Genomic DNA, 14,109 nt, shown 5'->3' on the forward strand with positions numbered 1-14,109 from the left:
ACAGCTCCGAGGCCACCGCTCTCCTGCTCTGGAGGCCCAAGCTGTGGGAGTAGATGGTGCATGCACGGACATGCAGAGAGGCGGTTTACATATATAAAGTGCATCCAGCCTGAGCCAGGGGGTAGCTACCGCTTTAGACAATTTATAGACTGTGGCTTGGTCAGTTTCATGAACTGTCTGAAAGTAGTGCAGGAGAACCATTCCCAAATTATGGTATTTTATTAAGTATGGTGGTTGTCTTAATGAATAGTGAAATTATGAGGCCAAGTTCTAGACCAATCCCTCTGCCAAGCTCCATTTCACAGACCATGGCCTTTTCCAGTTTAAACCTGAACAGCAGCACCTCGAGCAAGGGGCATTATAAAGGGAATGGTGAAGTATTTTTACCAAAGAATAGAAAGATTTATGAGTTCAGATTAAAATACTGAGTTACCAAGAAACAGAGCGAGCAAGTCCTGAGCCAGTCCTGGCACCGGCACCCTGCATGGGTAACAGCTGCTGCATGGATGTCATCTCCAGGCCACTAAAAGAGCTGCCCCAATCACATGCAGCAGGGGGCAAAACCGCCTGGTGCTACTAGTTAGGGAGCCACGTGCAAGTAGGGAAACGCAGCCCCAGCTGTGTGAATGCCTTGGCAAGGCTGGTGGGGAGGAAAGCGTTTTCCTTCTGCTGTGCAGCCCATCAAGAGTAAGTGCCCAGAAGTATTTGATTTGCCAATGCTCAGTCCCACCCCAGTGCAGTAAAACCAGGTGCTGAGTGGCTTGTGTCCTTAATGTTCAGCAGTTCCTGCTCAGGTGCAGGAGAAGGGAGCTGTAAAATCCTGTGCACCAAAAACAGCCTTTTTAGCAACAGCCCCCAAGGTTTTACTGGGAGGTGAGCAGAATGTGCTCACTGCCACCCAGCTGGGTTTAATCCATTGCCAGAGGAAAGGAAATGACCAAGTGTTCAAATAAAGATCCATGTACAGTTTTAAGAGGTGCTAGCGATCCAAGAGATTATAGCGGGGTCCCTCAACAGAAAGGTTCCATCCAAAGTCACTTCTCTGAGCACCCACTCCCACCCCTTTCACCTCCCCTCCTCCCACCACTGAACTCAAGGCCCCTTTCCATTTCCTTTTGGTGGCTAATTGAGAGGGGGCCTGAGGCCCCCCACTACCAACACCCCTCCATCCAGGCAATTGGGGGACCCTGCCAGCACACAAGCTCCAGTGCAGGTGGCTGTGACATGGGGCAGAGCAGTGGAAACAGGAGCCAAGGGTGCCAACTAGAGCAAAGGCCCCATTGCCCTGCTGAGCACCAGCCCAGGGACATGTGCAGCAACAGCTAAAGGGTTAAGTGCACCAGCCAGCCCTGCTCAGCACCGCAGGACCTCTCGTCCTCTGCAAAAGCTAGAGCTTCAGGAGGCAGCAACACATTGACCCCAGCACTGGCCAGCGAGATCCCCCACCCTGTCCCTGGCCTGTCTGTGCCACAGGAGTGAACCCAGCTAGTTCCAGCTAGTGTTCTCCAGTAATGCTCAAAGCAGGACTAGTTTCCAGTAGGGAGAGCTAGACCCTGTAGCAGTGGTGCAAGAGTTTCCCCCCCCCTTTAAATTTGGGTCTCTGGGGTGTTTACACATAGCAAACACACATTTCTACTGCAGTCTCTGAACCAGACATCAGTTGGACTGCAGAATTAATGCTAATAAAAACTGGCCTGAAGAAAAGCTGTGTCTAAGCTACAAAGCTCACCGACACCAGTTGGTCCCATCAAAGGTATGACCTCCCCCCGCCCCCTTATCTCTCTAATAGAAAGGGAAGCAGCTACATGCCACAGGAGAGGTAGGTTAAGGCTTTTCCTTGAAGATCCAGGTATGGAAAGGCTGCTTCTTTCAAAAGAAAAGTTAAATGGAGGTTGGTTAATCACCTCCTTAATTATTTTGTTTATTGGCTATGGGAACCCAAAGGTAAGGTTAAGTGATAATCCAAAACTTCAATGAATTGTAAAACATGTCCTTATCGCTAAGTGCAGTAGCTTCTTCTAACTGAAGAATGACTGAAAGCAGTTACCTGTGATGATGAAGTGGGCTTTAGCCCACAAAAGCTTATGCCTAAATAAATTTGTTAGTCTCTAAGATGCCACAAGGACTCCTCGTTGTTTTTGCTGATACAAACTAACATAGCTACCCCTCTGAAACCTGTGACATGGACACTGCTTGGCAAACAGCAATGTTTTCTTCCAGGTCTGCAGGAACATGTTTGCGCACTTGTACAACTGACAATGCAACTTCTCAGCAGGACTTAGGAGTTTCTGCAGCAGTTAAATTGAAGCAAAAATGTTGAACAAAAATATTAATGAAAGAGAAAGATCCTCTTCAGAGTATACCAATAGCCAAACCGGCTCAAACCAATGGTACATCTAGCCCAGTATCCTTTCTCTGACAGTGACCAGTGCCAGATGTTTCAGAAGGAATGAACTGAACAGGGCAATTTTGAGTGATCCATCCTCTGTTGTCCAGTCCCAGCTTCGGGCAGTCAGAGGTTTAGGGACCCCTGGAATACGGGGTTACATCCCTGACCATCTTGACTAACCATCATTGATAAACCTATCCTCCATGAACTTATTTATTTTTTTAAAACTTAGTTACAGGTTCGGCTTTCACAACTAGGGTGATTAGATGTCCCGATTTTATAGAGGAAGTCCCAATATTCAGGGCTTTTCCTTACAGGTGCCTATTACCCCCCAAGCCCTGTCCCAATTTTTCACACTTGCTATCTGGCCACCCTATTCGCAACATCCCCTGCCAACAAGGTCCATATGCTGTGTGTGTCATGAAAAAGTACTTCCTTTTGTTTTAAACCTGTTGCCTATTCATTTCAGCAGGTGACCCTTAGTTCCTGTGTTCTGTGAAGGGGCAAACAACACTTCCCTATTCATTTTCTCCACACCAGTCATGATTTTATAGACCTCTATCATATCCCCCCTTAGCCATCTCTTTTATAAGCTGAACCAGCCCAGTCTTTTTAATCTCTCCTTGCCTGGAAGCAGTTCCATACCCTTAGTCATTTTTATTACCCTTCTCTGCACCTTTTCCAATTCTTATATTCTTTTTTTTTTTTTTTAGATGGGGCCACCAGAACTGCAAGCAGTATTGAAGATGTGGGCGTACCTTGGATTTATATCATGGCATTCTGATATTTTCTGTTTATGATCTATCCCTTTCCTGATGGTTCTTAACATTTTGTTGGCTTTTTTGACTGCTGCTGCACATTGGGCAGCTCTTTGCAGAAAACTATCCACAATGACTCCAAGATCTTTTTCTTGAGTGGTGTCACAGGGTTCTCTCTGTGGATGCACCTGGGGAATAGCCATCTCTTTGCGTCTCTCATTTGTGCTGTGGCCCCTCTCACCCTCCAGGAGTTTCAGTACTTCATCCTCATGACTTGGGGTGTTCCCTTCCCCCTTCCACGGCATCAAAGTCTCACTGAACTGGCTGACTGGGTATCGTTTCCAGCAGTCCTCCAATCCGTGGGAATGCCACTGTTCAGTGGCTGGTAGGGGAACCCGGGCCTGCCCTCTATTCCAGCTTCTAGCTCAGGGACCCTCTAATCAACAGCCAAAGTCTCTCCCAGAACTACACTTTCTCCAGTGAATAACTTCTGTTGACTTCAGTGGGAATAGGTGTGTCCCAGATGAGAAACAAGATCTTGAAGCAAGCAAGGTCTCTTGATACATTATTCTTCCAGGAAAGCCAATTGGTATGTCCCCCATCACTCTGTTCTTGTCTGAATTAGTTCTATAATAAAGTCAGGGAAAGGAAGCTGTTAGTTAGAAGTTGCAGTGTATATGGCACCTTGGTGTTCCTGGCCAGGTTCTGTACTAGCTTCCAAAAGAAAGAGATTTGCATTTGTTGACTGCTAAGTGTGGTGTGGACAGATTTCTGTTTTCCCCAGCCCCCGAGGAAGATTCCACTGTAATTAACTAGACCACATAAAACCTTGGCCAGACTTCACAACTGGTGTCCAAGAGAAAGAGACGTGTCACTATCAAACTGCTCCAAGAGATGAAGATGAAACTTGCTGGTTTTATTCTCCACAAAGCTCAGGCCCAACATTTTGTTTTCTGCTTTTCTGAAAACACTTTCACCTTTACCAACAGTAAGGCAGCAGCTGAACTGAGCACTGATATGGTTATTATTGAGGCAAGGGTGTGAGCCTACAATGATATGAAAGTATTATGCTTTGAGGTTTTAGCTCCAACACTTCATTGACTATAGAAGTGCCAGGCACTCAATTCGTTATTTTATTCTCTTATGGCATTGGCTCAGTATGGATATGTTATGTATGTTGTTATTGGATCCTTACCAATATACTTATTGGTGATACCAGGGACATTTTCAGATCAAAAGGCCATCTAGTTAGGTATCTGTGTACGTTTTTAAAAGTGTCTTGACAGAGGTCATACAGAGTTGAGGCTGTTGGGTGGGGGGAAGATTATGTGGCCCAGTTTAAGCTAAACCAGACAAGGGAAGGTTCAGATAGACTCTTTCCTGCTGGTAAAATGTCAATACTTTTGTTTTTGTTATTAGCTGAAACCCAGTTTTACTTGCATACTGTCCTCTTCTGCCCTGGCTCACGTTGCCATACCCTTATTTAAGAGTACCTGGAGATGGGGCAACCAGAGAATGCTGTATCTTCCCTGCACTGGTGCTAGCCATGACAGCCATCTGATAAACAGTGTGAGAAGGCTAGTTACCTTCAGCAAGACAGATATTCAGAAATTCTTCACTGCAGAATGCTAATACTTCTGTTGCCTGATACAGTTTCTTTTCTTTCTACACTGTATAGTGTATTCAGACGTTACTTTAAAAATCGTGCGCATGCGCACGTAATGTCATTCCCTTAAAAAACCTCACAAACTCCAAATGACTTCTGCCCCAGTGAAATCACCATCAGCTTATATTTTCAGGTTTCTCTATTGAAATAAAATTTGCAAGCTAGCATCGAAGAAAGGGTAATTAGGAACCATCTACTCAGAAGGAAGGCTCATTCAAATTACTGGGAGGAATCAAAACTCAGCCATATGGCTACAAATGCTATACTTCCTGAAGTGCAGAACAACCCTGAAAGAATACAATTCAGCAACTGGACATCTCCTTGTTTCTTAGGCAGAAAGTCTCAAATGCATTGCTGCAGAATCAATGTTTGTCCCCCCCTCCCCCATGCACACACCCTACTCGCATTCACCCTATTTGCATTCACACTAACACTCAGCTGTACTTGCATAGCAAGGATACAACAGCCTCTATCAGCTTCTCATGTCCATTTAGTGTAATCTCTCTTTTCCAGAGGGAAAGGAGTTGTCAGCCTCAGATAACTGGTTAAGTAGAAAACTGGACCATATGAGATATGGACAGTTACTTCCTGATGAGAAATGTCTACCAGTGTGACCAACAGACGGCTTCCTTTTGGCAAGCTGGAAGAGTTACTCCCCAAGAAACAGGACGGTTCCAATACTAGTAAGAGGAGAGAGTCCATCCAGGTGTGTGGAAGTGGTGGTAGATGGGCACCACGTGACAGTGCCAGCACACCCCACTAGCCAGGGTTATCCAACTTCTTAATTTTTTGGACCACAAATGGATCCACCTCTTTCCCCAGAATCCAAATCTCCCACCACAAATTTCAAAGTGCAGAGCATCAGGGAGGGCTTGTGGGTCCAGCCACAGTTTGAGAATCACTGTACTACAGAACTGACAATGCAAAAAATGGCAGCGAGCAAACTGATACCAGCCTAAATGTCTTGACAATGAAAAGAGGATTTAGTTGACTGGAATTGCAAGGTAACGTCTGATCAAGCAATTGTCCGCCACTGGCCAGTAGCAATGTGTCTATTATTTATAAAACACCATCACCAGGCTCAGTTCCAGTGTTTGACAGAGTATTTTCGCCAACACACACCCAGAGCACTGATGTCGGTAACATGTACATCTCAACATGGTGTCACAACATCATGAGAAGACTGCCACTGCACAACTGGTGGTCCGTCCCAGCCAAGTGAAAATCAGAGAGTTATACTGCTTGTCCAGCCAAGTAAAGATGAGGATTCTCTTAAGTTGTCCCCAATACTGAATAAAATATTGTACCCAAAGATTTAAAGTAGAAATATAGTCTGTTATATTCATGTGTTCTGTTTTCTTTGAAAATGAGTGTTAATTGCTGCTGCCAAATCCAAATTTAGGGGGATTTATTTATTTTTATTCTCAATACAATATTGTGATGTAAGGTTCCCTGTTACAAGCTCTAAATTTGATGATTAAAACCAAGGAAAGGGGTTACTGTTTTAAAAAATAATTCAAAGAACTTAAAACGATCAGGTTCAACAAACCAGGACTAGAAAGAGGCCTATTCAGCTTGCACTAAAAAAAGTTGCTGCTCAGCAAAAAACACCCTTTTTAACAAAATGAGCGCATCATACATAAGCATCATGACTAGTACAATTAGTGAGCAAACACAAGAGCTCAGTTCAGTTCATAATTATTCAGCAAATCTATTCATAATGATTTTTCTTCCCTGCAGCAATTAACTATGTGGGCTTGTTACCACTGAGAATCTAACTAAAAGCTACCATAGCCTGTTCAAAACAAGGACACGTGTGGGAGAAACTTCAGCTTGGCCAATCATAAGCAAAAAGCCTTTTAAATCACTATCAAACAAAAAAAAATCTTACCTTTACTTGCTTTTTATACCTCCAATTCTCTGTAAAGGTACCGTTTCAGCGAGATGTCTCAGGGCCTCAAAAATACCCTTTTTTTTTTACTGCTAAGTCACCACTGCAAAGTTTTGATTGTTTATTCACCTGAAAGCATACCAGAAACCCCGTTTAGTTAGTGTTTCCTATCTTGTACTGGCCAAAGTGATTATCTTTAAGATCAGATCATGGTCCCATAAAAGGTGCCCATTGAAGAACTGATTTTTCCTGGCAATACTCGGTACTTTTGGTAGAGCTGCACAGCAAGAGAAACATGAATGCTTCTGAGAGGAGGTGTCTAAGTTTAGTGGCTAACATTAATAGTAGCAGGAAAGTTTTTAACATTTCTGTCTGGAATCTGGATGTATTACAACTCCTCCACCTCAACCAATACAGCGTTAGCCAGTCACCATTTCATGAAAGCTGGTGTGTTGGATGGATGGACGGACCCAAAAGGAACATGCAATATCCTGAATCAGTAGAGAACACTGACAGGGCAGTGAAATCAGAGCAGGATTAGCAAGAGTACTAAACAGACACACCCACACACACCCACACACACACACACACACACACACACACACCCACACACACACACACTCTGTAGAGGATTGTTTGTTGACCAAGGAACTGCAGCCCCCTGTAGGGCAGGGCATGACAAACACTATGCAACAAAATTTCAAAACAGTTTAAAGGAAGAGAAAAGTAAGTTCACTGGTTAAAACTATAGAGACATTTCTTGTAAACAGCTGCAAATCCATAAATTAGGCACATTGAAAGGTTTCACTGGTCGCCATGTTAGCCTGTATCAGCAAAAAAAAACAACCAAAAAAAAACCGAGAAGTCCTTGTGCCACCTTAGAGACTAACAAATTTATTTGGGCATAAGCTTTCATGGGCTAGAACCCAGTTCATCAGATGTATGAAGGAAAAACTACAGGAGCAGTATAAATACATGAAAGTATGGTAGTTGCTTTACCAAGTGTTAGGTCAGTCTAACGAGATAAATCAATTAACAGCAAGTATCAGAGGGATAGCTGTGTTAGTCTGGATCTGTAAAAAGCAGCAAAAAGTTCTGTGGCACCTTATAGACTAACAGACATATTGGAGCATAAGATTTCGTGGGTGAATACCTACTTCATCAGACACATCACCCATGTATTCACCCACGAAAGCTCATGCTCCAATACATCTGTTAGTCAATAAGGTGCCACAGGACTCTGTCAATTAAAGCAAGATACCAAGGGAGGAAAAATAAATGTTGAAGAGGTAAGAGAGTGGCCCATTACAGACAGTTGACAAGAAGGTGTGAGTAACAGTAGGGAGAAATTAGTACTGGGGAAATTAAGTTTAGCTTTCATCCAGACCACATCACACAATCCATTGTCTACAGCCAAGCTCTAAGATACAACCACATTTGCTTCGATCCCTCTGACAGAGACAAACACCTACAGAATCTCTATCAAGCTTTCTTAAAACTGCAATGCCCACCTGATGAAGTGAAGAAACAGACTGACAGAGCCAGAAGGGTACAGAGAAGTCACCTACTATAAGACAGGCCCAACAAAGAAAGTAACAGAATGCCACTAGCCATAGGGTGACCAGAGAGCAAATGTGAAAAATTGGGATGGGGTGGGGGGTAATAGGAGCCTATATAAGAAAAAGACACAAAAATCGGGACTGTCCCTATAAAATCGGGACATCTGGTCACCTTAACTAACCATCACCTACAGCCCCCAACTAAAACCTCTCCAGCACATCATCAAGGATCTACAACCTATCCTGAAGGATGATCCCTCACTCTCACTGACCCTGGGAGACAGGCCAGTCCTCACTTACAGACAACCCCCACAACCTGAAGCAAATACTTGCCAGCAACTACACACCAACACTAACACTAACCCAGGAACCTATCATTGCAACAAAGCCCGATGCCAACTCTGTCCACAAATCTATTCAAGGGACACCATCATAGGACCTAACCACATCAGCCACACCATCTGGGGCTCGTTCACCTGCACATCTACCAATGTGATATATGCCATCATGTGCCAGCAATGCCCCTCTGCCATGTACATTGGCCGAACTGGACAGTCTCTATGCAAAAGAATAAATGGGACACAAATCTGACATCAGGAATCATAACATTAAAAAACCAGTAGGAGAACACTTCAGTCTCTCTGGTCACTCAATAACAGACCTCAAAGTGGCAATTCTTCAACAACAAAAAAATTTAAAAACAGACTCCAACGTGAAGCTGCAGAACTGGAATTAATTTGCAAACTAGATACCATCAGTTTAGGCCTGAATAAAGACTGGGAGTGGTTGGGTCATTACAAAACCTAAACAAAACCACAGCTCCCACCCTGAGAACCCCTTTCAGTTGGTTCTCTGTGTTTTAGCAGGTGACTATTTATAGCTCAGATTGAAACCACAACTGTTAAAAACTCTTATTTTGTACTAATTTTCTGAAAATTTCACCTTAGAGACTGAACTATTCCGAGATTAGTCTCAGTCAATTATGATTTTTTTCAGAGTTTCTGCAAAATCCTGTCATTTGAGTTCTGTAGTGTTACAAAAATCTCATTTAAACAAAATAAGTTGCCATATTTACACACACACACACACACACACACACACACACACACACACACAGCTAGTTGAAGCAGCTGAAGTTTGAAACTTGGTTTGTAAATATTCCTCATCACACATGAAAAAAACTGGTTGGACAATAAAGTTAAGTGACTGTAGAATAACTGACCATTCCTAGGGCTAGTCTACACTTTGTGGTTGCAGCGCTCTAAAAACCCACCTCCATGAGGGGCGCAGCTCCCAGCATTGGGCCTCTCTGAACGTAGCAAGTTTTAGCACTGTAAATTGCCAGCGTAGACAAGCCCTTAGTAGGGACCTGCAAAGATTTTAAACAAACTCTAATACAAATCTACACCTTTTGTGACACCACAATGTACATTTGGTCTGTCCAGGGTCCTGATAGGCACAAAAGAAGTTGCTAAGAGAACAATTTTCACAAGAAAGATTGTAAGTATCCCATGGAAATCTACATAGCAAAAGGCTGATTTGCCCCAGTTAAGTATGAGTTCTGTGCCAATCACCTCAGCCAGAGGTAGACTTCAAAGCCGAATTGGGTTATTTTATGTATACGTGTGTGATGCTCCCCAGGGGTACCAGGGTTGGGAGGCACCTCACCATCACCTACCCTTATTGTGAAGCAGCCTTGTTTGGGCCTGCTGTGGATCAGCTCCCTGAAACCACAAGCCCAACAGCACAAACATGGCCTGCCAGGCCCCTGCAGGCCTCGCTCTCTGTACAGGTGAGTGAGAGGCACAAGTCAACCTGAGTTGCCCGAGCATTCCCTGCAGTGTCCAGCCCCTTATCTACTGAATGCCCACAGACTCACCAGGCCTGCTGTTCCCAAAGAAATAGGACACACCAGCTTGTAAGAGTCAACTCAGGACCAGCACTTTGCTTAACACCTCAGCCTTGAGATACGTTTATAGTGGAAACAAGAATAAGTTTATAATCAAAGAAGAGAGATCTGAGTGATAGTAAGAATCCTGGAAACAAATGGTTACATATAAAAAAATCATGACCAGCTTTCTAGAGACTAAACTTAAGCTAACAGGTTAACTGCCTGTCTAAACAGGCTTGTCTCACCTAGAGTTTTCTCCAGTGTTTTTAACAAACACTGTTTGAGATCCCACTTTCATTAAGCATTCCTGCTCTCCATTTACTTCCTGTGCTAACCCGAAGCATCTCCTTCTCAAGCACACCTTTGAAGTGCACCTCAAAATAAGGTTCTCCTCTCCTGCTGTTTTTCTTCCCTGTTAGTTTCTTTATGACGTTCTTGCCTTCACTTGCATTCAGCTCAGATTAGTGAGCCACTATTCAATTTACATGTAAACAGCTGGATAAACAGCTCTTCTTGTTTGACAGAAAACTTGTTTTTCACCTTTGCTGATAGACCAGTGCCTTGATACAGACTCCAAGAACATATTTTCAGTGTATATACATAACTCCTTTCACTACATGCAGATGAGCATTTCTCAGTTATATTGATGACCAGTGTGACACCAGCTTTCATTTAAGACCTCCCATTATAATCTCTAGTGAACTAGAATGTACAGCTCTAACACAGGAGATTAACAACTGCGCACCCCTTTGCCAGCGGGCACTAGGAGGTTCTTGAGTAGTCACAATATTGAATGCATACCATTTTTCCTAATCCAGACCAGTCTAAAAACATTAAATTGAACTAACTAGATGAATGCATTATTAAGCTTGTAGGGGGCAGAAGGAGGCACGAGGGGTGCGGGGGGCTGTTCTTAGTCTTTGCAGATTTCATTTTTGAACATTCAAATTCTGTCATTAGTGTAAACCTCTGCAGAGCTACATCGGCCTGTCCCAGTGTCCACAGAACCCCAACGTAGCCTGCCACTTCGCAAGGCGCTTGCTTTCATTCCGAGCCTATTCCCACACCCCTGGGCCAGGCACTATTTATTTAATTAAATTATCAATTCATGCTCCTATTTTATAAATGATGCTGTGGCGGCTACATGTACTAGAGAAATGATTACAACACTCAGCCTGACAAGGACATTTGGTGTTCCTGCTTTCCAGAAGCAAACCTGCTTGGCTCCTTGCCATAACTACCAAGGCTTAAAAATCCCTTACCAGCCATAATCGTTACTTTTCCAAGCCTATCCCAGCTTGGCACAAAAGGCCTGCTTTAATCCCAGTTGCAGAGGACTCATGTTGTACTCATGGACTTCTAGCAACGTCAGGCTATCAGGTTTCCAGCTAATATCCAGAGCACAACCCAAGCAGAGACTAGGAACAACGACTACTTTGTTACAGAAAAAAATCCCTAAAGATATCACCAGTGCACTAAAGTTCAAACTGTTAAATGATTCAAATATTATTTAATGAATTCATTTGAAATGAGGTCTTACAGCCCAGAACACTTCTAGATCATCATTTACAGAGAATCCACCTCTTCGTTTACTTCTTTATGAAGTCGCTGCTTTCAGGTTTCAATTATAGCCATTTTCCTTCCAGGCTTTTGTAGGGATTCCCCGGGTCGGTACAGCTCAGGAATTTTTTTTTTTTTTTTGTCTGTGACTACTGGGTTTTCCAGAAATCTTTTAATGAAATTCACATCACTTGTCTTGGACTATTGCATATAATGTGAGGTTGACAGCCCATTTCTAAAAGTAGCAGTATAAGCTGCTTTTCTCTAATGGTATAAAGACCAGAGCTTCTAAAATTAGGGGGTTTGGTTTGGGGCTTTTTTATTTTTTTTTTTAAATAAAGAACAACAAATTCATGTGCCCAGCTTCAAATTGGGCCATTGTGGAGTTCAGGATTAGGGGCTTGTCTGCACGGAGCAGCAATGCACACTAATGGGGTTGGATTTCTAAAATGCACCAATGTGTCACCCATTAACTGGCCTGTATAGTCCCTGCTGGCATGAACTAAAAGTTCTTTAGTGCACATTAACGTAGAACTCTTTGAAACAGCACTGCATTAATGCAAACTAGGAAACGTTGTGTTCACACCAGCAGGGTCTGTACAGGCCAGTTAGGGATAGACACACTGGTGCACTTTAGAAATCCAACCCCATTAGTGCGTATTGTTGCTCCGCGTAAACAAGTGTTATGTGGTGTATACTGAACGCATGATGCAAGACTTAAAGATTCAGTTCTGAAACAAAAACTTCTATACCTCTGGCAAGGAAGCTCAGAGAAACACTGAGGACAGCTGTACGTAAGAAATCTGAAAGACGACAGCAAATCTGTACGTAAGAAATCTGAAAGACGACGTATTAGTGTTCTTTTTTTGGAACGTAGTTCTGCCATAACAGAGTCATCTCCCCAACATGCAATGAGATCCAGTACCTCCTGTTTGGACCATGCTGAGCCTCGTCTGCGAATCTGGATTGCATGATCTCTTGTGATGCTGGACTCTTCATGGTCGCCTGTGATGGTGGACTGTGCTGATGGTGACCAAACAGGAAATGAAATTCAAAAGTTCCCAGGGCTTTTTCTGCCCACCTGGCTAGTGCATCGGAGTTGAGAGTGTTGTCCAGAGCAGTCACAAGGGAGCATTCTGGGATAGCTCCCGGAGGCCAATAACGTCGAATTGCATCCACAATACCTTTAACCCGGGATTGCGATCTCAATTTAAGCGCTACTCCACTTGTCGAGGTGGAGTACAGAAATTGGATTAAAGAGCCCTTTAAACCAAAAAACAGTTTGGTCATGTGGATGCAAGCATTTTTTTTCGAATTAACTTGGCTAATTCCAAAATAATAGACTAGTGTAGACCAGGTCTTAGATGAGTTAGTGGTGCTTACTGGGATGCAAAAAGCCACTCCTGCTCTCAGGCCTCCAGAGAGGGTTAGCTCTTTGAGTGAGAGCCCCTATGTGTATTCCACTCGAGGGAGTGCATGTACTCCATGTGCCTGAAACTGAAAGGTTTTTCACTAGCTGCGTCCATTGGTCCAAGCCTGTGCCCTTCTCCTCCTTGTGCTTCAAACCAATGCTATAAAGGGCAGTGCAGACAGCCGGCCTCTCCCGTTCCTTTCTACTGCCTGTGGTCTGAGATGGACCTCTCCGCAGCTTTAGCTAGTGTTTTCTTTAGTACAATCAGTTGTACATCATTGTACCTGTCCCTAGGTAAGTTTACTCTAGGGTAGTGTTAGTTTTAGAATAGCTTTAGGAGTAGATTGAGGACACCGACCCTGGATTGCAGACAGCTGGAAGCCTTTATCTGCCACATTTCAGAATGATCACCCTGGCCTCTATAATCCCCTTGTTAAAACCAAGGCGACTGCTTTGCAGCTCTCAGTTTCAGGGATGTTTATTTCTACATAGATCTCTGTCCTGCACATAGGAGGTCCCTGGGGTTTACTAGAGGCCTAGACCATTACTAACACACAGTGCTCCCCTCTGGCCTCTCAACAGCACTGAGAGCATTCAGGTGTCACGGGTAGTGGCAGCTTACCAGGGAACACTAATGTGTCCTGGTATCTCGGTGAGCAGGGTAGAGATGAGTGCTCCTGGGGAAGTCAGACCAAGTGCAGCTAGCAGCCCTGTCCCTACTCCGACTCCCGCAAACATCATGACTCCAAATAAATGCAAAAAAGTCCCTTTTAGTGCCCATGCAGATTAGAGACTTTGCTGGAGCAGACTTGCTTATGGCCCAAGCAAACCAACCTCACAGCCAGTTCCAAGCTATGGAGTCCTCAGATGATAATACGATCACATCTCATCCTTTGTAGGCCACATGGGAACATATGAGACGCCCATCACTACACTTTGTCTGTGATATCGGTAGGCATCGTTGTGGATGGCATGCGCCAAGCA

The sequence above is a fragment of the Gopherus flavomarginatus genome, chromosome 15 (assembly GCF_025201925.1).
Source record: "Gopherus flavomarginatus isolate rGopFla2 chromosome 15, rGopFla2.mat.asm, whole genome shotgun sequence".
NCBI lineage: Eukaryota > Metazoa > Chordata > Testudines > Testudinidae > Gopherus > Gopherus flavomarginatus.